Source organism: Salvia splendens, chromosome 21 (assembly GCF_004379255.2).
Source record: "Salvia splendens isolate huo1 chromosome 21, SspV2, whole genome shotgun sequence".
NCBI classification, from domain to species: Eukaryota; Viridiplantae; Streptophyta; class Magnoliopsida; order Lamiales; family Lamiaceae; genus Salvia; species Salvia splendens.
In genome coordinates this window covers 9356696-9380459 of record NC_056052.1, presented here as the reverse complement: position 1 = coordinate 9380459, position 23764 = coordinate 9356696, and the positions used below count along the sequence as shown (strand labels likewise).

Here is a 23764-nt window from a genome sequence, read left to right as displayed (position 1 = left end):
CAAAGAAACATAATATTCACAAAGAACTGAGTCAAGGGTGATACTACTGCCTTTTTAGATAGTTGAATCAGGGAGATGTCTCACGCCTTCATTTCACAGGCCTTCCTTATTGCCTTCATGGCGTTTGCATGCATCGGAGCTCCTCCTCCTTGGCTTTTTATTCTTTTTCTCCTTGGCGCGGAGAAGCATACTGAGAACGTTGGTATCCTCCTCCGAACCTTGGTTGGAATGGTGGCCTTCCTGGGGGAGAAGGGACACTTCCTTCCTCCTTCCTCTTGCCCCCTTGTCCTCTCCACAGTCTTGCTTGCTTCTGTGGTTGCTCTGGTCCTTTGATTTTCCTCCTCATCCATTGCTGTCTTGAACCCTCTGCTTCAAGAATCAGCTTGTTCATTGCCTGGCGGCGCGTTCTTATCGGGATGGAGTCTCCTTCTATGGTTGATGAAAGGTTAAATTCTGTCTCCTTTCGTCGTACAGGGGGATCACTAGGACGAGGCAGCCCTTCTGTTGGTGGTGGCGGAGCAGGGTCCTTAGACCGAAAAATTCCTAGATGGGCTGTATGGGCGGTGTAGACCTCCGTGGGATCAGCGTCGGTTGGGAAACTTCTGAGTATGGAGTCCCCGCGCCTGATGTAAACCGGATCTACATATTGGAGTGGACCTATGAATCTGGAAGGTGACGATGGTGTTATGATGGCTGATGGAGAAAATTTAGGATTTCCTGGTTTGGATGGCGGCGAGGATCTCTGACTACCACCATTAATACCACCTCCTGAAGAGGAAGAGAGGGCATTGAGTCGAGTGCTATGCATTTGTGATTGTGGTGTAGGCTCTGAACTTGGGTAGAGTTATAGTAGTAGGGATGTCAATGTAACCCGAACCCGAAGGGCCGGCCCGAATAACCCGACAAAAATACAGGGTTAGGGTTGTAATTTCACAACCCGAATTTAAAATCGGGCCATTCGGGCTGACCCGTTCGGGTTGTCGGGTTAGGCGGGCTGACCCGTTCGGGTTACGGGTCGGCTCGTCGGGTTGAAGGCTTCTGCACAGCGAGCAGTTTTTGTAACGGCCATAACTTTCTCTACAAAGCTCCGATTGAGGCGTGCAATATATCCACGCGAAGCTCTTTCGAAGACGAAGAGAATGATATGCATTAGAGGTTTATCAGACTTCAAAATCGCGAGAAACATTTACTCAAACAAGGCTGCGTCACATCCACATATTTTGTGTACATTTTCTAATCCATTTTCTATCATTTCTCAACAAACATGTAAACATACCAAAATATAAAAATATAATCAAAATCATCCAAGACAACCCTCTAAAACCATGCAAAATCCAAATACATCAACCGACTATATAAGATCACAAAAAAAATCACTATGTGCGATTATTTAGATTAGTGTTTTTCAGTTACTTGAGCTGGATTGATGCCTCTCATTAGCCCCAATGGATAATAAAAGCATCTAACCGTTAGCGAGAACTTGTCTTATATGCACATTTTACACTTACTAGGTCTATAACACGTGTCACGTCACTAAAAACTGCCAATACAGCCATTCTATATGGACTAATATATATCCGATTGTAGTCGCTTTTGTTGACTAATATATATCCGGTTGCTGTGGCAGTTGATGTGCCAACGGAGATAAACAAACTGATAAACTTGCAGCGGCTGGTGAGAATTTATTGCTTCCTTTTATTTTAGAATGTGCTTGCTGTTATTTGAAAGAATTTGATATGGTCCACGTGGTTATAGTTTGTATAGAGAGGGTATGGAAGTTATTCTGATAATTTAGTTTAATGATTATATGAATCTCTAATTTTGGTTTCATGGGTCTGATTGAGCAATCTTTTGTTACAGGTTTTAACAGAAAATGTTATTGAGTGTCTACCAATGAACTTGGGGAAGCTTCAATATCTAAAAGTTATGGCACTGGATGGAAATCGGATCACCACATTGCCTGATGAATGTAAGTCTCTTCATCTAGAGATGAGAGAACTGGAGTTGAATAAAGTTTGTTACTGAGTTAAAAGTCTTCCATCATTGTCCAAATTGCAAAGGATTGTGTACATTAGATTTTTCTAGACTCTTCTATTGATTAAATAAGATTTGATTTTCAGTTGGTCAATTGGTGAAACTGGAGAAGCTATCAATATCCCGAAATTTGTTACTTAACTTGCCTGAAACTATTGGGAGCTTGAGGAATGTAAGTACCTTAATGTTTACGTAGAGTCTAAGGAATGCAGACATGTTATTTCATGTGTCAAATATATGATATGTATTCTATAAGTTTATTCAAACAATTTGTGTGAACTTTTTGACTTTGCAGTTGATGCTGTTAGATGTGTCAAACAATAAAATAAAGTTTCTTCCTGAATCCATTGGTAGTTGCTTTTCTTTGGAGGAAATTCAAGCTAATGGTACTTCATCTCTATCTAGATTATTCGTATCAGTCTTGTTATGTTATTTTTCCTTTTAAACTCTCATTTGCATAATTACAAACTCTCGCTCTCTCTTTACTCCCTTGTTCATATATTTGTATTATGTTGGTATTATTTTACTGATTGTCACTGAATATATCTATAACCTAGCTTTCATAGTGAAATTTGTGTTTGATACGGATAGCGGGTGGAAAGTTTACAAGCGAGGAAAAAGGGAAATTGTTTGGCCAGAAGAATCCGTCAACGGGAGAGAATCCTAACGGATGGAGAAGAATCAGGGAGGCGTTTGTTTGGCCAAACATAAAGGAGAATCATAACTGATGGAGAATAATCAGGGAGGAGCAAATCTCGGCATTTGTAATTCAATTCCTATCTTTTAGCAGTTATTATTATATTGTTATTTCCTAGTTTAGTGTTTGGAATCGTCTATTTATAGGGAGATACATAGATGATACAATCATCTTTGGGGAGATCAAGCATAGGACGATTTATATCGTTAGGCCTCCTGCGTGAGGAATTCAGTTGTCATTTCTTATTGTTCTTTCATTCCAAATTCAATAAAGCCGAGTTCCATTCCCACAAACTTTGAGAGTCTCTTTGCGACGTTTTATCAAACAAGTGGTGTGTGAGTTTACGAGTGTCATTTCGTCGAGCATATCCCGTGCTCGCATCGAATCGGCGGTTTTATCCCCTAACAATTGGTGCGGTGAACGATGGTTAGCTCCAGGGGCGATTCACGCCTTGACGGTTTGGAGAAGACTACCGATGCACTCAACGCCCAGTTCCAGCAGACGGATGAAAGGGTCTCGGCGTTGGAGTCAAAACTCGACTCCCTGATCGGAGAAGTGCGAGCAGGCTTCGCGTCCCTCAATCACGGCTCCAAGAAGCCACCGGAGGACGACGTCTCCTCTGAAAATCGCGAATCCAACTCAGTGTCAACCGGCAATCACCCAACCTCACCTATGCCGACGTTTGATGGCTCTGAAGCCCTCGCGTGGCTGGCAAGGGCGGAGCAGTATTTTTTGATCTCGGAAACTGCGCCTGAAAAACGGGTGGGCGTGGCCATGGTAGCCTTGGCAGGCGCGGCCCTTCCTTGGTACCAGCTGCTGCGGAAACGGGTTCCGGATCTCTCCTGGGCCCGGTTCGCAAGGGAGTTAATGAAGCGCTTCGGGGGAAACGGAGCCTTGGATGAATATGAGGCTTTTGCAGCCGTGCGGCACACGGGTTCCCTCGCTGATTATGTGGCAGCCTTTGAAGCTCGACTCGCGCAAGTACCGGATATAGCGAGCCACCAATATCTGGGGTTTTTTTTATGGCAGCCCTCCGTCCTGAAGTCCGCCTCCAGATGAAGGCCGCCAAAATCACGTCCTACGAGGACGCCGTCGAACTAGCCTTGGACATCGATATGATGGCGTCACAGCAACCTCCGCGATCAGCCTCTGCCCCTTCCCACAGTGCACCAGCCACCTACTCAGGACAGCAACGACGTGCGGGGTATTCAAACTCCCCTTCTCAGTTCTCTTCCACGGGATCCTCCCGCCCAGCGTCCACACGCTTCCAAAATATGTCCTCAGAAGAATATAAGAAGTACCTCGCCGCCGGCACTTGTTTCAAATGTGGGCTGAAGTTCAGTCCCACGCATCGGTGCCCCCTAAGACTCTAAACGTTCTTGTCTATGAGGATGACGAGCCTGTGTTCGAGGAGCCGGATTTAGACGACCTCCCTGATCAGCATTCCGGGTAGAGCTGCAACTCTCGGAGCTGTCGTCCAACGGCCTCGATACTTCCTATACTTTGAAACTATTCGGAACGATAGGCACGCACGAGGTAAAGGTTATGGTGGACAGCGGTGCGAGCCACTGTTTTATTTCGGATCAGCTCGCCAGTTTACTACAGCTACAGATTACTCCGACGACTCTGTATTCCGTCATGCTCGGTGACGGGTCGAAAGTTCGCAGCGGGGATATGCCACGCCATACCACTGCAACTCACCTCCGAGGTATTCCAGCTATCATGCTATGTTTTCCCTCTGCGCAACATTGATGTCATTTTAGGGGTCTCTTGGCTTGCGTCTTTGGGCGACGTCACGGCCAACTGGCAGCACTTATCTATGGTTTTCTTTGTCAACGGCCGTCCCATCACTATTCGAGGCGATCCGTCTCTAACCCGACGCGCCTGTTCGTCGCACGTCCTCCACTCCCTCGAGGACGGCGACGCTTGTTGGGTCCTCCGAGCCATGAATGGGGAAACGGCAGTCGACTCATTTGGGTTACCCAACTCCTTACCTACAGCAGCCAGAACACAACTGCTTGACTTGGTGGCCGCCTTCCCAACTATCACGCACCCGGCGACTGGCCTGCCACCCACTCGCCGCACGGACCATCACATCCCCCTGATTCCCAGCTCGGACCCGGTTTCGGTTCGGCCATACCGTTACAATCATTTGCAAAAAGACGAGATGGAGCGTCTAGTAGCTGAAATGCTAGCTTCAGGAGTCATCCAGCCGAGCACAAGCCCTTACTCCAGCCCCGTCCTCCTCGTCCGCAAGAAAGACGGATCTTGGCGATTTTGTGTGGATTATAGGGAGCTCAATAAGCGCACGGTCCCGGACAAGTACCCTATTCCCGTCATCCAAGAACTCTTAGACGAGCTACACGGCGCGAAGTGGTTCAGCAAGCTCGATTTAAAGGCAGGGTACCATCAAATAGGGTGGCTGCATCAGACGTCCACTAAACAGCTTTTCGCACCCACTCGGGCCATTACGAGTTCCTGGTCATGCCGTTTGGTCTCACCAACGCGCCGGCTACATTCCAAAGTCTGATGAATGACATCCTTCGGCCATTTTTGCGCAAGTTCGTTTTTGTTTTCTTTGACGACATACTGGTGTATAGCACTTCATGGGAGGCACATGTGCGCCACCTTCGCCAGTTTTTTCAATCATTGCAGACACATTCCCTTGTTGTTAACCCCAGAAAATGCTTGTTGGGGCAATCGAGCGTCGAATACCTCGGGCACATTGGGTTCGAATGGACCCAGCCAAGATTTCAGCGGTATTGCGCTGGCCAACCCCACGATCGCTTAAGGGGGTGCGGGTTTTCTTGGCCTAACGGGCTACTACCGCCGTTTTATAAAAGATTACGGGAAGATCGCGGCACCGCTGACCGCCCTGCTGAAGAAGCCGCTGCTGCCACCCCCGAAAGCGGCTTGGCTCTGGCCGGCTGAAGCAGAAGCAGCTTTCACAGCGCTAAAGAAGGCCTTGACATCAGCTCCTCTACTCCGGATGCCCGACTTCGCTAAGGAGTTCGTGATCGAATGCGACGCGTCTGGTCGGGGTTTGGGTGCGGTCCTCATGCAAGAGAAACAACCGGTGGCATATTTTAGCAAACCGTTATCCCCTCGTTGGCTCGCGAAATCCGCCTATGAGAAAGCGTTAATGGCCCTGGTCCTAGCAATTCACCATTGGCGACCCTACTTACTTGGCCGCCACTTTATAGTCCGAACTGACCAGCGGAGCTTGCGGCAGCTCCTGGCCCACCCCCTCTCCACTCCAGCGCAGCAGAATTGGGCTGCAAAGTTACTTGGTTATGAATTCACCATAATCTATAAGGAGGGAAGGCTAAATAGAGCGGTGGATGCTCTTTCGCGAAGGGACGAAGACGGTTTGGAATTGTCGGCAATTTCAATTCCCACTTGGCCAGAGTGGTCCACCGTTCAGACATCGCTCGAGTCGGACCCGATGTTGGCAAAAATCAGATCTGAGTTAGCGGGGGGAAACACATCGGCCCCCCACTATGAATTAATTCACGGCACCCTTTTCTATAAAGGCCGCATCGTGATTCCTTCGCATTCTCCGTGGATACAGAAATTGTTGGCGGAATTCCATCTCACGCCAAGCGGGGGCCATGCCGGAGCATATCGAACCTATCGGCGTCTCGCAGCGAACGTTTATTGGCCAGGTATGATGAAACACGTAACTACTTTTGTCGCAGCCTGCTCTACGTGCCAAAGGAACAAGGCAGAAACTAAGTCCCCGGCTGGTCTTTTGAGCCCGTTACCGGTTCCGGACAGAATTTGGGAGGATATTAGTATGGATTTTATCTCAGGACTTCCCAAGGCAGGCGGTTTTGATTGCATATTTGTGGTTGTCGATCGGCTATCCAAATACGCCCATTTCATCGGCCTTAAGCACCCCTTCTCTGCGAAGCAGGTGGCCGACGTTTTCACCAGCGAAGTCGTACGTCTCCAAGGTATTCCGCGTTCCATTGTCTCGGATCGAGACCCATTATTTCTCAGCTCGTTCTGGCGGGAGCTGTTCCGCTCGACTGGAACCAAGCTGAGAATGAGCTCAGCTTATCATCCCGAAACGGATGGCCAAACCGAGGTCTTGAACCGCTGCCTTCAGACATACCTCCGTTGTTTCTCATCTGACCGGCCCAAGCAGTGGCATAAATGGCTCGCGTGGGCCGAGTATTGCTATAACACAAGTACCCATTCGGCCTCTGGCACATCTCCTTTCGAGGTAGTCTATGGGCGGCCTCCACCAACTATCCACACTTTCCTTCCCGGCGAGATCAGATCGCAGGCCACCATCGACACTCTCCGGTCAAGGGACGACGCATTGGCTATGCTTCGTCATCACCTCCTTCGTGCCCAAAGCAGGATGGCCAGCGCTGCGAACAAACGGCGTCGCGACGTGGAGTACAGCGTGGGTGACTTGGTGTTCCTCAAATTCCGCCCTCACAGGCAAAACACCTTGTTCGCAGCCACCAACCGGAAGTTAGCCCCTCGTTTCTTTGGTCCGTTTCGCGTCGAGGCGCGGATTGGGAAGACGGCATACCGCCTGAAACTGCCAGCCGAGTCGCGCATTCACCCAGTGTTCCACGTCTCCCTATTGAAGAAGGCCATTGGTTCCGACGAGGCTGAAGCTACCTTACCCGACGAGCTGGTCCATGCCGACCCCCCCTTTTTACCAGAAGCGATGTTGGATCGCCGCTCCATTTCTCGCGAAGGAAGGACAGTGGGGCAAGTGTTGATCAAGTGGGACGGAATGGAAAAAGAGGACGCCTCTTGGATGGACGTTGCCGATGTCAAGGGCCAATTTCCTTATTTCAGCCTTGCGGACAAGGCTGTTTTGGCGGGTGAGGCAGTTGATACGGATAGCGGGTGGAAAGTTTACAAGCGAGGAAAAAGGGAAATTGTTTGGCCAGAAGAATCCGTCAACGGGAGAGAATCCTAACGGATGGAGAAGAATCAGGGAGGCGTTTGTTTGGCCAAACATAAAGGAGAATCATAACTGATGGAGAATAATCAGGAAGGAGCAAATCTCGGCATTTGTAATTCAATTCCTATCTTTTAGCAGTTATTATTATATTGTTATTTCCTAGTTTAGTGTTTGGAATCGTCTATTTATAGGGAGATACATAGATGATACAATCATCTTTGGGGAGATCAAGCATAGGACGATTTATATCGTTAGGCCTCCTGCGTGAGGAATTCAGTTGTCATTTCTTATTGTTCTTTCATTCCAAATTCAATAAAGCCGAGTTCCATTCCCACAAACTTTGAGAGTCTCTTTGCGACGTTTTATCAAACAAGTGGTGTGTGAGTTTACGAGTGTCATTTCGTCGAGCATATCCCGTGCTCGCATCGAATCGGCGGTTTTATCCCCTAACAATTGGTGCGGTGAACGATGGTTAGCTCCAGGGGCGATTCACGCCTTGACGGTTTGGAGAAGACTACCGATGCACTCAACGCCCAGTTCCAGCAGACGGATGAAAGGGTCTCGGCGTTGGAGTCAAAACTCGACTCCCTGATCGGAGAAGTGCGAGCAGGCTTCGCGTCCCTCAATCACGGCTCCAAGAAGCCACCGGAGGACGACGTCTCCTCTGAAAATCGCGAATCCAACTCAGTGTCAACCGGCAATCACCCAACCTCACCTATGCCGACGTTTGATGGCTCTGAAGCCCTCGCGTGGCTGGCAAGGGCGGAGCAGTATTTTTTGATCTCGGAAACTGCGCCTGAAAAACGGGTGGGCGTGGCCATGGTAGCCTTGGCAGGCGCGGCCCTTCCTTGGTACCAGCTGCTGCGGAAACGGGTTCCGGATCTCTCCTGGGCCCGGTTCGCAAGGGAGTTAATGAAGCGCTTCGGGGAAACGGAGCCTTGGATGAATATGAGGCTTTTGCAGCCGTGCGGCACACGGGTTCCCTCGCTGATTATGTGGCAGCCTTTGAAGCTCGACTCGCGCAAGTACCGGATATAGCGAGCCACCAATATCTGGGGTTTTTTATGGCAGCCCTCCGTCCTGAAGTCCGCCTCCAGATGAAGGCCGCCAAAATCACGTCCTACGAGGACGCCGTCGAACTAGCCTTGGACATCGATATGATGGCGTCACAGCAACCTCCGCGATCAGCCTCTGCCCCTTCCCACAGTGCACCAGCCACCTACTCAGGACAGCAACGACGTGCGGGGTATTCAAACTCCCCTTCTCAGTTCTCTTCCACGGGATCCTCCCGCCCAGCGTCCACACGCTTCGAAAATATGTCCTCAGAAGAATATAAGAAGCACCTCGCCGCCGGCACTTGTTTCAAATGTGGGCTGAAGTTCAGTCCCACGCATCGGTGTCCCCCTAAGACTCTAAACGTTCTTGTCTATGAGGATGACGAGCCTGTGTTCGAGGCACCGGATTCGGACGAACCCCCTAATCAGGATTTCGGAGTAGAGCTGCAACTCTCGTAACTGTCGTCCAACGGCCTCGATACATCCTATACTTTGAAACTATTCGGAACGATAGGCACGCACAAGGTGAAGGTTATGGTGGACAGCGGTGCGAGCCACTGTTTTATTTCGGATCAGCTCGCCAGCCTACTGCAGCTACAGATTACTCCGACGACTCCTTATTCCGTCATGCTCGGTGACGGGTCGAAAGTTCGCGCAGCGGGGATATGCCACGCCGTACCACTGCAACTCACCTCCGAGGTATTCCAGCTATCATGCTATGTTTTCCCTCTGCGCAACATTGATGTCATTTTAGGGGTCTCTTGGCTTGCGTCTTTGGGCGACGTCACGGCCAACTGGCAGCACTTATCTATGGTTTTCTTTGTCAACGGCCGTCCCATCACTATTCGAGGCGATCCGTCTCTAACCCGACGCGCCTGTTCGTCGCACGTCCTCCACTCCCTCGAGGACGGCGACGCTTGTTGGGTCCTCCGAGCCATGAATGGGGAAACGGCAGTCGACTCATTTGGGTTACCCAACTCCTTACCTACAGCAGCCAGAACACAACTGCTTGACTTGGTGGCCGCCTTCCCAACTATCACGCACCCGGCGACTGGCCTGCCACCCACTCGCCGCACGGACCATCACATCCCCCTGATTCCCAGCTCGGACCCGGTTTCGGTTCGGCCATACCGTTACAATCATTTGCAAAAAGACGAGATGGAGCGTCTAGTAGCTGAAATGCTAGCTTCAGGAGTCATCCAGCCGAGCACAAGCCCTTACTCCAGCCCCGTCCTCCTCGTCCGCAAGAAAGACGGATCTTGGCGATTTTGTGTGGATTATAGGGAGCTTAATAAGCGCACCATCCCTGATAAATACCCTATTCCCGTCATCCAGGAGCTCCTGGACGAGTTACATGGCGCGAGGTGGTTCAGCAAACTTGATTTGAAAGCAGGATACAATCAAATCCCGGTGGCTGCGTCGGACACCCACAAAACAGCGTTTCGCACCCACTCAGGCCATTACGAGTTTCTCGTCATGCCGTTTGGTCTCACCAACGCCCCGGCTACATTCCAGAGTTTGATGAACGACATTTTTCGGCCTTTTCTTCGCAAATTCGTTCTGGTTTTCTTTGACGACATCCTGGTGTATAGCACTACTTGGGAGGCACATGTCCGCCACCTTCAGCAGGTTTTTCAATCTTTACAGGAGCATTCCCTCGTTGTTAATCCCAAAAAATGCTTGTTGGGACAATCGAGCGTCGAATACCTCGGGCACATTGGGTTCGAATGGACCCAGCCAAGATTTCAGCGGTATTGCGCTGGCCAACCCCACGATCGCTTAAGGGGGTGCGGGGTTTTCTTGGCCTAACGGGCTACTACCGCCGTTTTATAAAAGATTACGGGAAGATCGCGGCACCGCTGACCGCCCTGCTGAAGAAGCCGCTGCTGCCACCCCCGAAAGCGGCTTGGCTCTGGCCGGCTGAAGCAGAAGCAGCTTTCACAGCGCTAAAGAAGGCCTTGACATCAGCTCCTCTACTCCGGATGCCCGACTTCGCTAAGGAGTTCGTGATCGAATGCGACGCGTCTGGTCGGGGTTTGGGTGCGGTCCTCATGCAAGAGAAACAACCGGTGGCATATTTTAGCAAACCGTTATCCCCTCGTTGGCTCGCGAAATCCGCCTATGAGAAAGCGTTAATGGCCCTGGTCCTAGCAATTCACCATTGGCGACCCTACTTACTTGGCCGCCACTTTATAGTCCGAACTGACCAGCGGAGCTTGCGGCAGCTCCTGGCCCACCCCCTCTCCACTCCAGCGCAGCAGAATTGGGCTGCAAAGTTACTTGGTTATGAATTCACCATAATCTATAAGGAGGGAAGGCTAAATAGAGCGGTGGATGCTCTTTCGCGAAGGGACGAAGACGGTTTGGAATTGTCGGCAATTTCAATTCCCACTTGGCCAGAGTGGTCCACCGTTCAGACATCGCTCGAGTCGGACCCGATGTTGGCAAAAATCAGATCTGAGTTAGCGGGGGGAAACACATCGGCCCCCCACTATGAATTAATTCACGGCACCCTTTTCTATAAAGGCCGCATCGTGATTCCTTCGCATTCTCCGTGGATACAGAAATTGTTGGCGGAATTCCATCTCACGCCAAGCGGGGGCCATGCCGGAGCATATCGAACCTATCGGCGTCTCGCAGCGAACGTTTATTGGCCAGGTATGATGAAACACGTAACTACTTTTGTCGCAGCCTGCTCTACGTGCCAAAGGAACAAGCAGAAACTAAGTCCCCGGCTGGTCTTTTGAGCCCGTTACCGGTTCCGGACAGATTTGGGAGGATATTAGTATGGATTTTATCTCAGGACTTCCCAAGGCAGGCGGTTTTGATTGCATATTTGTGGTTGTCGATCGGCTATCCAAATACGCCCATTTCATCGGCCTTAAGCACCCCTTCTCTGCGAAGCAGGTGGCCGACGTTTTCACCAGCGAAGTCGTACGTCTCCAAGGTATTCCGCGTTCCATTGTCTCGGATGAGACCCATTATTTCTCAGCTCGTTCTGGCGGGAGCTGTTCCGCTCGACTGGAACCAAGCTGAGAATGAGCTCAGCTTATCATCCCGAAACGGATGGCCAAACCGAGGTCTTGAACCGCTGCCTTCAGACATACCTCCGTTGTTTCTCATCTGACCGGCCAAGCAGTGGCATAAATGGCTCGCGTGGGCCGAGTATTGCTATAACACAAGTACCCATTCGGCCTCTGGCACATCTCCTTTCGAGGTAGTCTATGGGCGGCCTCCACCAACTATCCACACTTTCCTTCCCGCGAGATCAGATCGCAGGCCACCATCGACACTCTCCGGTCAAGGGACGACGCATTGGCTATGCTTCGTCATCACCTCCTTCGTGCCCAAAGCAGGATGGCCAGCGCTGCGAACAAACGGCGTCGCGACGTGGAGTACAGCGTGGGTGACTTGGTGTTCCTCAAATTCCCTCACAGGCAAAACACCTTGTTCGCAGCCACCAACCGGAAGTTAGCCCCTCGTTTCTTTGGTCCGTTTCGCGTCGAGGCGCGGATTGGGAAGACGGCATACCGCCTGAAACTGCCAGCCGAGTCGCGCATTCACCCAGTGTTCCACGTCTCCCTATTGAAGAAGGCCATTGGTTCCGACGAGGCTGAAGCTACCTTACCCGACGAGCTGGTCCATGCCGACCCCCCTTTTTACCAGAAGCGATGTTGGATCGCCGCTCCATTTCTCGCGAAGGAAGGACAGTGGGGCAAGTGTTGATCAAGTGGGACGGAATGGAAAAAGAGGACGCCTCTTGGATGGACGTTGCCGATGTCAAGGGCCAATTTCCTTATTTCAGCCTTGCGGACAAGGCTGTTTTGGCGGGTGAGGCAGTTGATACGGATAGCGGGTGGAAAGTTTACAAGCGAGGAAAAAGGGAAATTGTTTGGCCAGAAGAATCCGTCAACGGGAGAGAATCCTAACGGATGGAGAAGAATCAGGGAGGCGTTTGTTGGCCAAACATAAAGGAGAATCATAACTGATGGAGAATAATCAGGAAGGAGCAAATCTCGGCATTTGTAATTCAATTCCTATCTTTTAGCAGTTATTATTATATTGTTATTTCCTAGTTTAGTGTTTGGAATCGTCTATTTATAGGGAGATACATAGATGATACAATCATCTTTGGGGAGATCAAGCATAGGACGATTTATATCGTTAGGCCTCCTGCGTGAGGAATTCAGTTGTCATTTCTTATTGTTCTTTCATTCCAAATTCAATAAAGCCGAGTTCCATTCCCACAAACTTTGAGAGTCTCTTTGCGACGTTTTATCAAACAAGTGGTGTGTGAGTTTACGAGTGTCATTTCGTCGAGCATATCCCGTGCTCGCATCGGATCGGCGGTTTTATCCCCTAACAATTGGTGCGGTGAACGATGGTTAGCTCCAGGGGCGATTCACGCCTTGACGGTTTGGAGAAGACTACGATGCACTCAACGCCCAGTTCCAGCAGACGGATGAAAGGGTCTCGGCGTTGGAGTCAAAACTCGACTCCCTGATCGGAGAAGTGCGAGCAGGCTTCGCGTCCCTCAATCACGGCTCCAAGAAGCCACCGGAGGACGACGTCTCCTCTGAAAATCGCGAATCCAACTCAGTGTCAACCGGCAATCACCCAACCTCACCTATGCCGACGTTTGATGGCTCTGAAGCCCTCGCGTGGCTGGCAAGGGCGGAGCAGTATTTTTTGATCTCGGAAACTGCGCCTGAAAAACGGGTGGGCGTGGCCATGGTAGCCTTGGCAGGCGCGGCCCTTCCTTGGTACCAGCTGCTGCGGAAACGGGTTCCGGATCTCTCCTGGGCCCGGTTCGCAAGGGAGTTAATGAAGCGCTTCGGGGGAAACGGAGCCTTGGATGAATATGAGGCTTTTGCAGCCGTGCGGCACACGGGTTCCCTCGCTGATTATGTGGCAGCCTTTGAAGCTCGACTCGCGCAAGTACCGGATATAGCGAGCCACCAATATCTGGGGTTTTTTATGGCAGCCCTCCGTCCTGAAGTCCGCCTCCAGATGAAGGCCGCCAAAATCACGTCCTACGAGGACGCCGTCGAACTAGCCTTGGACATCGATATGATGGCGTCACAGCAACCTCCGCGATCAGCCTCTGCCCCTTCCCACAGTGCACCAGCCACCTACTCAGGACAGCAACGACGTGCGGGGTATTCAAACTCCCCTTCTCAGTTCTCTTCCACGGGATCCTCCCGCCCAGCGTCCACACGCTTCCAAAATATGTCCTCAGAAGAATATAAGAAGTACCTCGCCGCCGGCACTTGTTTCAAATGTGGGTTGAAGTTCAGTCCCACGCATCGGTGCCCCCCTAAGACTCTAAACGTTCTTGTCTATGAGGATGACGAGCCTGTGTTCGAGGAGCCGGATTTAGACGACCTCCCTGATCAGCATTCCGGGGTAGAGCTGCAACTCTCGGAGCTGTCGTCCAACGGCCTCGATACTTCCTATACTTTGAAACTATTCGGAACGATAGGCACGCACGAGGTAAAGGTTATGGTGGACAGCGGTGCGAGCCACTGTTTTATTTCGGATCAGCTCGCCAGTTTACTACAGCTACAGATTACTCCGACGACTCTGTATTCCGTCATGCTCGGTGACGGGTCGAAAGTTCGCGCAGCGGGGATATGCCACGCCATACCACTGCAACTCACCTCCGAGGTATTCCAGCTATCATGCTATGTTTTCCCTCTGCGCAACATTGATGTCATTTTAGGGGTCTCTTGGCTTGCGTCTTTGGGCGACGTCACGGCCAACTGGCAGCACTTATCTATGGTTTTCTTTGTCAACGGCCGTCCCATCACTATTCGAGGCGATCCGTCTCTAACCCGACGCGCCTGTTCGTCGCACGTCCTCCACTCCCTCGAGGACGGCGACGCTTGTTGGGTCCTCCGAGCCATGAATGGGGAAACGGCAGTCGACTCATTTGGGTTACCCAACTCCTTACCTACAACAGCCAGAACACAACTGCTTGACTTGGTGGCCGCCTTCCCAACTATCACGCACCCGGCGACTGGCCTGCCACCCACTCGCCGCACGGACCATCACATCCCCCTGATTCCCAGCTCGGACCCGGTTTCGGTTCGGCCATACCGTTACAATCATTTGCAAAAAGACGAGATGGAGCGTCTAGTAGCTGAAATGCTAGCTTCAGGAGTCATCCAGCCGAGCACAAGCCCTTACTCCAGCCCCGTCCTCCTCGTCCGCAAGAAAGACGGATCTTGGCGATTTTGTGTGGATTATAGGGAGCTTAATAAGCGCACCATCCCTGATAAATACCCTATTCCCGTCATCCAGGAGCTCCTGGACGAGTTACATGGCGCGAGGTGGTTCAGCAAACTTGATTTGAAAGCAGGATACAATCAAATCCCGGTGGCTGCGTCGGACACCCACAAAACAGCGTTTCGCACCCACTCAGGCCATTACGAGTTTCTCGTCATGCCGTTTGGTCTCACCAACGCCCCGGCTACATTCCAGAGTTTGATGAACGACATTTTTCGGCCTTTTCTTCGCAAATTCGTTCTGGTTTTCTTTGACGACATCCTGGTGTATAGCACTACTTGGGAGGCACATGTCCGCCACCTTCAGCAGGTTTTTCAATCTTTACAGGAGCATTCCCTCGTTGTTAATCCCAAAAAATGCTTGTTGGGACAATCGAGCGTCGAATACCTCGGGCACATTGGGTTCGAATGGACCCAGCCAAGATTTCAGCGGTATTGCGCTGGCCAACCCACGATCGCTTAAGGGGTGCGGGGTTTTCTTGGCCTAACGGGCTACTACCGCCGTTTTATAAAAGATTACGGGAAGATCGCGGCACCGCTGACCGCCCTGCTGAAGAAGCCGCTGCTGCCACCCCGAAAGCGGCTTGGCTCTGCCGGCTGAAGCAGAAGCAGCTTTCACAGCGCTAAAGAAGGCCTTGACATCAGCTCCTCTACTCCGGATGCCCGACTTCGCTAAGGAGTTCGTGATCGAATGCGACGCGTCTGGTCGGGGTTTGGGTGCGCGTCCTCATGCAAGAGAAACAACCGGTGGCATATTTTAGCAAACCGTTATCCCCTCGTTGGCTCGCGAAATCCGCCTATGAGAAAGCGTTAATGGCCCTGGTCCTAGCAATTCACCATTGGCGACCCTACTTACTTGGCCGCCACTTTATAGTCCGAACTGACCAGCGGAGCTTGCGGCAGCTCCTGGCCCACCCCCTCTCCACTCCAGCGCAGCAGAATTGGGCTGCAAAGTTACTTGGTTATGAATTCACCATAATCTATAAGGAGGGAAGGCTAAATAGAGCGGTGGATGCTCTTTCGCGAAGGACGAAGACGGTTTGGAATTGTCGGCAATTTCAATTCCCACTTGGCCAGAGTGGTCCACCGTTCAGACATCGCTCGAGTCGGACCCGATGTTGGCAAAAATCAGATCTGAGTTAGCGGGGGGAAACACATCGGCCCCCCACTATGAATTAATTCACGGCACCCTTTCTATAAAGGCCGCATCGTGATTCCTTCGCATTCTCCGTGGATACAGAAATTGTTGGCGGAATTCCATCTCACGCCAAGCGGGGGCCATGCCGGAGCATATCGAACCTATCGGCGTCTCGCAGCGAACGTTTATTGGCCAGGTATGATGAAACACGTAACTACTTTTGTCGCAGCCTGCTCTACGTGCCAAAGGAACAAGGCAGAAACTAAGTCCCCGGCTGGTCTTTTGAGCCCGTTACCGGTTCCGGACAGAATTTGGGAGGATATTAGTATGGATTTTATCTCAGGACTTCCCAAGGCAGGCGGTTTTGATTGCATATTTGTGGTTGTCGATCGGCTATCCAAATACGCCCATTTCATCGGCCTTAAGCACCCCTTCTCTGCGAAGCAGGTGGCCGACGTTTTCACCAGCGAAGTCGTACGTCTCCAAGGTATTCCGCGTTCCATTGTCTCGGATCGAGACCCATTATTTCTCAGCTCGTTCTGGCGGGAGCTGTTCCGCTCGACTGGAACCAAGCTGAGAATGAGCTCAGCTTATCATCCCGAAACGGATGGCCAAACCGAGGTCTTGAACCGCTGCCTTCAGACATACCTCCGTTGTTTCTCATCTGACCGGCCCAAGCAGTGGCATAAATGGCTCGCGTGGGCCGAGTATTGCTATAACACAAGTACCCATTCGGCCTCTGGCACATCTCCTTTCGAGGTAGTCTATGGGCGGCCTCCACCAACTATCCACACTTTCCTTCCCGCGAGATCAGATCGCAGGCCACCATCGACACTCTCCGGTCAAGGACGACGCATTGGCTATGCTTCGTCATCACCTCCTTCGTGCCCAAAGCAGGATGGCCAGCGCTGCGAACAAACGGCGTCGCGACGTGGAGTACAGCGTGGGTGACTTGGTGTTCCTCAAATTCCGCCCTCACAGGCAAAACACCTTGTTCGCAGCCACCAACCGGAAGTTAGCCCCTCGTTTCTTTGGTCCGTTTCGCGTCGAGGCGCGGATTGGGAAGACGGCATACTGCCTGAAACTGCCAGCCGAGTCGCGCATTCACCCAGTGTTCCACGTCTCCCTATTGAAGAAGGCCATTGGTTCCGACGAGGCTGAAGCTACCTTACCCGACGAGCTGGTCCATGCCGACCCCCCCTTTTTACCAGAAGCGATGTTGGATCGCCGCTCCATTTCTCGCGAAGGAAGGACAGTGGGCAAGTGTTGATCAAGTGGGAATGGAAAAAGAGGGACGCCTCTTGGATGGACGTTGCCGATGTCAAGGGCCAATTTCCTTATTTCAGCCTTGCGGACAAGGCTGTTTTGGCGGGTGAGGCAGTTGATACGGATAGCGGGTGGAAAGTTTACAAGCGAGGAAAAAGGGAAATTGTTTGGCCAGAAGAATCCGTCAACGGGAGAGAATCCTAACGGATGGAGAAGAATCAGGGAGGCGTTTGTTTGGCCAAACATAAAGGAGAATCATAACTGATGGAGAATAATCAGGAAGGAGCAAATCTCGGCATTTGTAATTCAATTCCTATCTTTTAGCAGTTATTATTATATTGTTATTTCCTAGTTTAGTGTTTGGAATCGTCTATTTATAGGGAGATACATAGATGATACAATCATCTTTGGGGAGATCAAGCATAGGACGATTTATATCGTTAGGCCTCCCGCGTGAGGAATTCAGTTGTCATTTCTTATTGTTCTTTCATTCCAAATTCAATAAAGCCGAGTTCCATTCCCACAAACTTTGAGAGTCTCTTTGCGACGTTTTATCAAACAAGTGGTGTGTGAGTTTACGAGTGTCATTTCGTCGAGCATATCCCGTGCTCGCATCGGATCGGCGGTTTTATATCCTAACAGTGTTAGTGAATCGATGCAGTAAGTATAGGTAAAGGTGTATCTATTGAGAAAACTTTTTTAAAGGATCATTGGGCCAATGAAATTTCAATAAAATCTAACATATGTAAGGCAAAAATATGTTTCTAAATTCCAACCATTAAATTACTGTTCAACCTGGCATAATGATTAACATTACTCTAATCATTTAATCATATGCTATCACACTCTCATCCCATTCCATAAGGCTAACTAGCTTTGACTTACAATCAACCATAAATTGTTTGTCATATTGAAAGTGGCTGTTGGCCTTTTCTGTTTTGACGCGATTCTAATATTTGCTGCAGAAAATTCTATTGAAGAGCTCCCATTGTCAGTTTGCAATCTTGTTCATCTAAAGTCACTCTCTTTGGATAATAACACAGTGAAGCAGGTTTAACTTGGACTTCATATTCATTTTATGCTGGCTATTCGTTCAAAATAATTTGCTTACCTCAATTGGTTGTTTACATGCCATCCTCGGACATATTCCCATATTGTGTGTAAGAATGCTTTGGATTTCGCATTGGCATCCTCTATAGACTATAAATCCACATGAAAGCTGGCAGCTTGCACATATAATCAAAGATGAAGTAAAATCCAAATTAACGTTTGTAACTCTATAATGCTGCACAAAATTGTCTATTCCATGAAAGTACTAGGAAGTTGTAGGGAGAGAATTCATTTTAGATTGAATTTCTTGAAGCAAATAATAATTGAAGACTGGGAATTCATACTAGGAAATCTTAATTTATCGCTTTCCGGGATCATACCAGCTCCTGTTGCAAGTCTTAGTCTTTTCTGTCAAGTCTACATTTAAGCATTTGTTTGACCTTCAGGTTTTGGGTTTCCACTTTGCTGGTATCATATGTTTTTAAGAAGTTGAAATAGGAACTTCATTGCACTTTTTAGGATTACTCGTGATTCCTCAGAAAGTCATGAAATGGAGATGAACTGTACTGGTTACTGTTGAAAAATATGGTGTTCAATTTTGAGCTTATGAAGTCTAGCTAAGAAAACAAAATTTAAACTGTTTGGTTTAGGTGGATATGTTTCCTTATCAGATTGATTATATTGTCTTCTGTTTTAAATCTGTATTTACCCTTCACTAGTATATTTCTGTAGTAATATAGTACTTATTGATATATGATTGCCACTTGGTGAACCTTTCCATGTCCTTTAAGGATATTCTCCAGTAGATAAAAAGATAAGCATCAATGCATCTAGTCTCAAGTGGAATGTTTTCTTTTGTACTCCCTCCGTCCCAAGTTACTTGAGTCGTATTCCATTTTGGGTTATCCCAAGTTATTTGAGTCATTTCTCTTTTTGGCTAAAAAAAATCATCTAATCACACTTACTCTATTATTTCTTTTACTTTACCCTCCCTCCTCTCTCTTAATTTATTCTCTCTTCTACTTTATTTAACTCATTAAACACAACTTTTTTAAATCCCGTGCCGAAAAGAAACGCCTCAAGTAACGTGGGACGGAGGGAGTATGATTTTTCATGCTTTCTGTTATGAAGATTCTTGGGATACTTCCCATCCCTCACCTGCCTGTCTCACATTCATATATCACAGAGCCTATCTTCTACAGTTCGATTATGAAGAAGAGTTAGTGTCGTTGACATTAATTTTATGCATTTGTCTCCTATAATTGCATTTTGTTTCTGCCACACTAATGGCATTATTACATTGTGGTTAAAATGTTGTTTGGACTTGTCCACTTCGGGTTTCTTCAGTCAGAACCGAACTCATGAATATAGCGTCTGTCGCACACAGATACCTCCAAACTTGCTGAAAGATTGCAAAAGCCTGCAGAATATATCCCTCCACGGCAACCCCATTTCTATGGATGATTTTCAACAGGTATAATTATAATAATAATATTGGCATCACCTATGTTCTAAACACATTATATACCACGTGCAGATGGAAGGCTTTGAAGATTTTGAGGGCCGGAGGAAAAGGAAGTTCGACAAACTGATAGATTCGAATGTGATGATAAACTCCAAAGCCTCGATGAGGGCGTTGATCTATGAGATGCTTGCTAGTTCTGCTGCAAATATGTTAGGCTTCTATATTCTTGCAGTTGCCTGGTTTGCTGATGTACCATTCATTATTTATGACATAACTGCTCTCCTTTTTCCTATGTTTCAAGATGTATAGTGGTTTGATTGGGTTCATTTGCAGTGGAATGGTTTCAAGATGTAAATGGCGTTTTTGTCCTTGCCACTTGGCAATTTATGTATGGGACTTGGGTACCTGATTCTGTAAACATTTTATAAATGCATCGAATAAATTGTTGTATATAAAGGCAGATGAGTCATATTGCATCCTTTTCCCTTTTCCGCTCACATAGTTCTGTTTTTATAGTGGTGTAGTGATTTAATTAATAAAATAGGAAAGATATAGTTATAAAAGTATTACTCCATTAAAGATAAATGAAGTTAATCTCATTAGAGAGAAAACATATTAAAAATGGAAGGTGATTTAATTTTTATGGAAAACTATGACTATTAGTTATGGGTCCACCATTTATAATGTAAAGAGTTATTGTAATTTGAAAAAGATTTTAAGAAATTGTTTGACTTTATCATGAAAGAGTCAAGTAAAATATTACTCCTAAATCATATTTTTAGTATTAATTTTATAATGGAATTGTGAGTAAAAAGTTAATGGAATGCGAGGTCCGCATATAAAAATAATAATATAAAATAATGGATGTTTAAATAGTGAACATTCCAAAATTGCAAAATGAATCTTTATTTTGTGGACGGATGAAATATCATATAGAACTAGTAGTATATCTCATGTAGTTCCAAGGATAAAGGTAGTGGAGTACTCCACACATCCGATAAGAGTATGCATTTTTGGTTGGACACGAATTTTAATGCATAATTGATAAAGTAAGAGAGATGTAGAAAAAAAAAGTAATAAAATGTATTGTTATTGGGAATGAGTCCCACCTTATTAGAAAGAAGAAAGTTTTTAAAATTTGAAAATATATATTTTTATGAGACGAAATAAAAATGAAAGAGTTCCTACTCTTATAGGACGTGAGAGTACTTATTTTTTTTATAAGTTGCATGGGGTATGATATAAATGGATGTAGAAAATGAATTGCCAATAAAAGGACAGATATATGTTCATGTTCGTGCCCACCATTACAAAGATGTATTTTCCACATATTTAGTCAACTCAACACACTGCCCTTAAAATCTTTTTTAAGATTTCAATTTTTCTTTAATATAGGAAATTTGCTACGTTCCTTTTCCATCATCATGAAATTGTGGATCACCACTCCTCCATGAAACCAAATGAGTGATAGTTAGTTCTTATAATTAAAAACAAAATGCCACATTATTGTTCAAATCCATATATAATAGTAATATTAATAATTTCGTTACGAATTTATATGCTAGGATATAGATTATGCCACATCTAAACAATCTTGATTGGCCTACCTTCACATAAAATTGTCAAATTCTCCACAAAAGTCACCATTAAATTATAATAATACTTTTAATAACTTGCATCAATCAGATGACACACATAACACATTACACATATGCAAGCAAGCAACAATTGAGTTAGTTTAGTGAAAATGATAGTGCTGATTGCTTGTTTTTATAAATGGAAAAAGTTTAGTAATTTTTCTTTTTTATTTTAACATTGACCATTTTGAGTGTTTGTTAAGCATATAAAGCTGAGTAGTTGTTCTCTAACACACCAATAAAGGAAGCCATTAACTTTAGTTTACCATCCCAATGAATGAGGGCACATATATGGTTTGGGGTTTTTATTTTCTTTTTTTGCTAGTGATATATTAGTAATTTTTAGTTCATATAATTAAAAAATATGGCTCATTATTAATTTACTAGCACTATCTTTATTATTTAAAAAATATTATTCTAACCATTGGCAAAATCCTAACATTTTACTACTATAATGTTAGATCCAAGGTTAAAAGGTTAATACCAATAAATGTCTGTTTATAGGTCAATAATATTAAGTCATATTTTGAAAAGACAGATTTGCCCCTATGTGGTATTATCTCCCTTTTTCTCACTTTGTCCCAAGACATTTTGATTGTGATGTAGATAACCTAATGTTGTGGTTGTGACTCACTCTTAAAAAAATAAAAAGAATAATTTTTGTCACACTATATATATTGCTCCTACTATTTCTAGCCCACTCCTCTGATATGTTGTCTCCATGAAGTTAATTCACTTGAGATTCGTAATCAACAATTAGTTAAATTGCTTGAAAAATTTTCAATATCTTGAAAATTGAGAAGAAAAGGAAAATATACACATTTTTTGTTTAGTTAGAAAACATTCGTCTATTTCATAAACTAATCCTAAAATGGACTGCTCATCTACTCTGAAAACACATATGTGGTGTTTATTTTGCACTTCTAAAAAGTGTACATACTTTAACTTCTATTAAAAAAAATCAAATTAAATCATAAAGACCCTAAACTGAAATTTGATCTTTAATTAATTGCTTTCTAAACCAAGATTCCATAAACTAAATTGTTGAAAAAATTATATACACCACACACAATGTGCATGCACATGCTTCTTGCTCAAAAGAAATCAACCAAAAATGTTTGGGAAATAATATTTTATTTGGGGATATTTCCTAGTAATCACCACCCAATAATTTTCATCATAAAACCAGCTTATTTCAATAACATACAGCTAAATCTTGGAATAAAATGTTGGGTAAAGATGAGGATATCATAAAGGAGAAAAATATATTTAATCAAGTATAGTATTATAATTAAGCGATTTTTGCAATGAGATAATAGTAATTAAATATAGCCGGCCGTAAAGACCGGCAATTAATGCAGCAACGGCGGAGCAATTCATTCAGCTAATCACACTATTGCCAATTTGCCAACTAATATTCATTATTTACTTTTAATTTTATTTCTTCTTATACTAAAATTTAAATTGATCCTACTAAGTAAAAATTTCGATACGAAGAAGATAAGATTGTTTTAAGCATCGAAAAAACAGGAAGTACCCTTTTTTTCAAAGGGAAGAACGGATTATTCACATTTCATTTGAGGGTCAGAAGCGACTTAAAAATTGAGCAGTACAAATTCTAAAATTTCTGACTAGAAAAATAGAAATGTTGTATAATACAACCCCCATAATACATAGAATAATAGAAGTTTCAATGAAAGCTAATTACTATTGATCCACACTAGTCCCATCAATATTAACAATCAACCAACGATTATACAAATGTCGGTGTAAAATTGCTATTATACTCTACAATATCAAAGTATCGAAACTGACTCATGTTCGCTTATATTGGAACAAGCTCGAATCGTGGTAATCCAACTATAAATGTAGTTCGAAAATTACATAAAAGAGAATTAATTGGATATGAACACCCATTTTGCTTTATTTTTCATTATTATATAATATAGTAACAGCATTGCCCTTACACACGTACACACATTAATGCCAACTAAAAATCGTTCAAAAGAGAAAAAAAATAAAAAATAAAAATACTATTGGCAATTGAAACTAGAAAAATAACATATAACTGTCTCACATCAGTGTTAAAAGAAAACTGAAACTAGTATATAAATCTCATGAGCCACTCCTCCTGGAACCCATGGATTTCTATCGAATACTATGCAGTTCATATCCAGAGAGCAGGCATGGTCGTCGAAAGGAACT

General features: G+C 46.3%; 1 pseudogene; it reads left to right on the top strand.

Moving 5' to 3' along the window:
* Positions 1-547: 547 nt before the first annotated feature.
* Positions 548-20104, top strand: LOC121784186 (annotated as a pseudogene).
* Positions 20105-23764: the final 3660 nt, after the last annotated feature.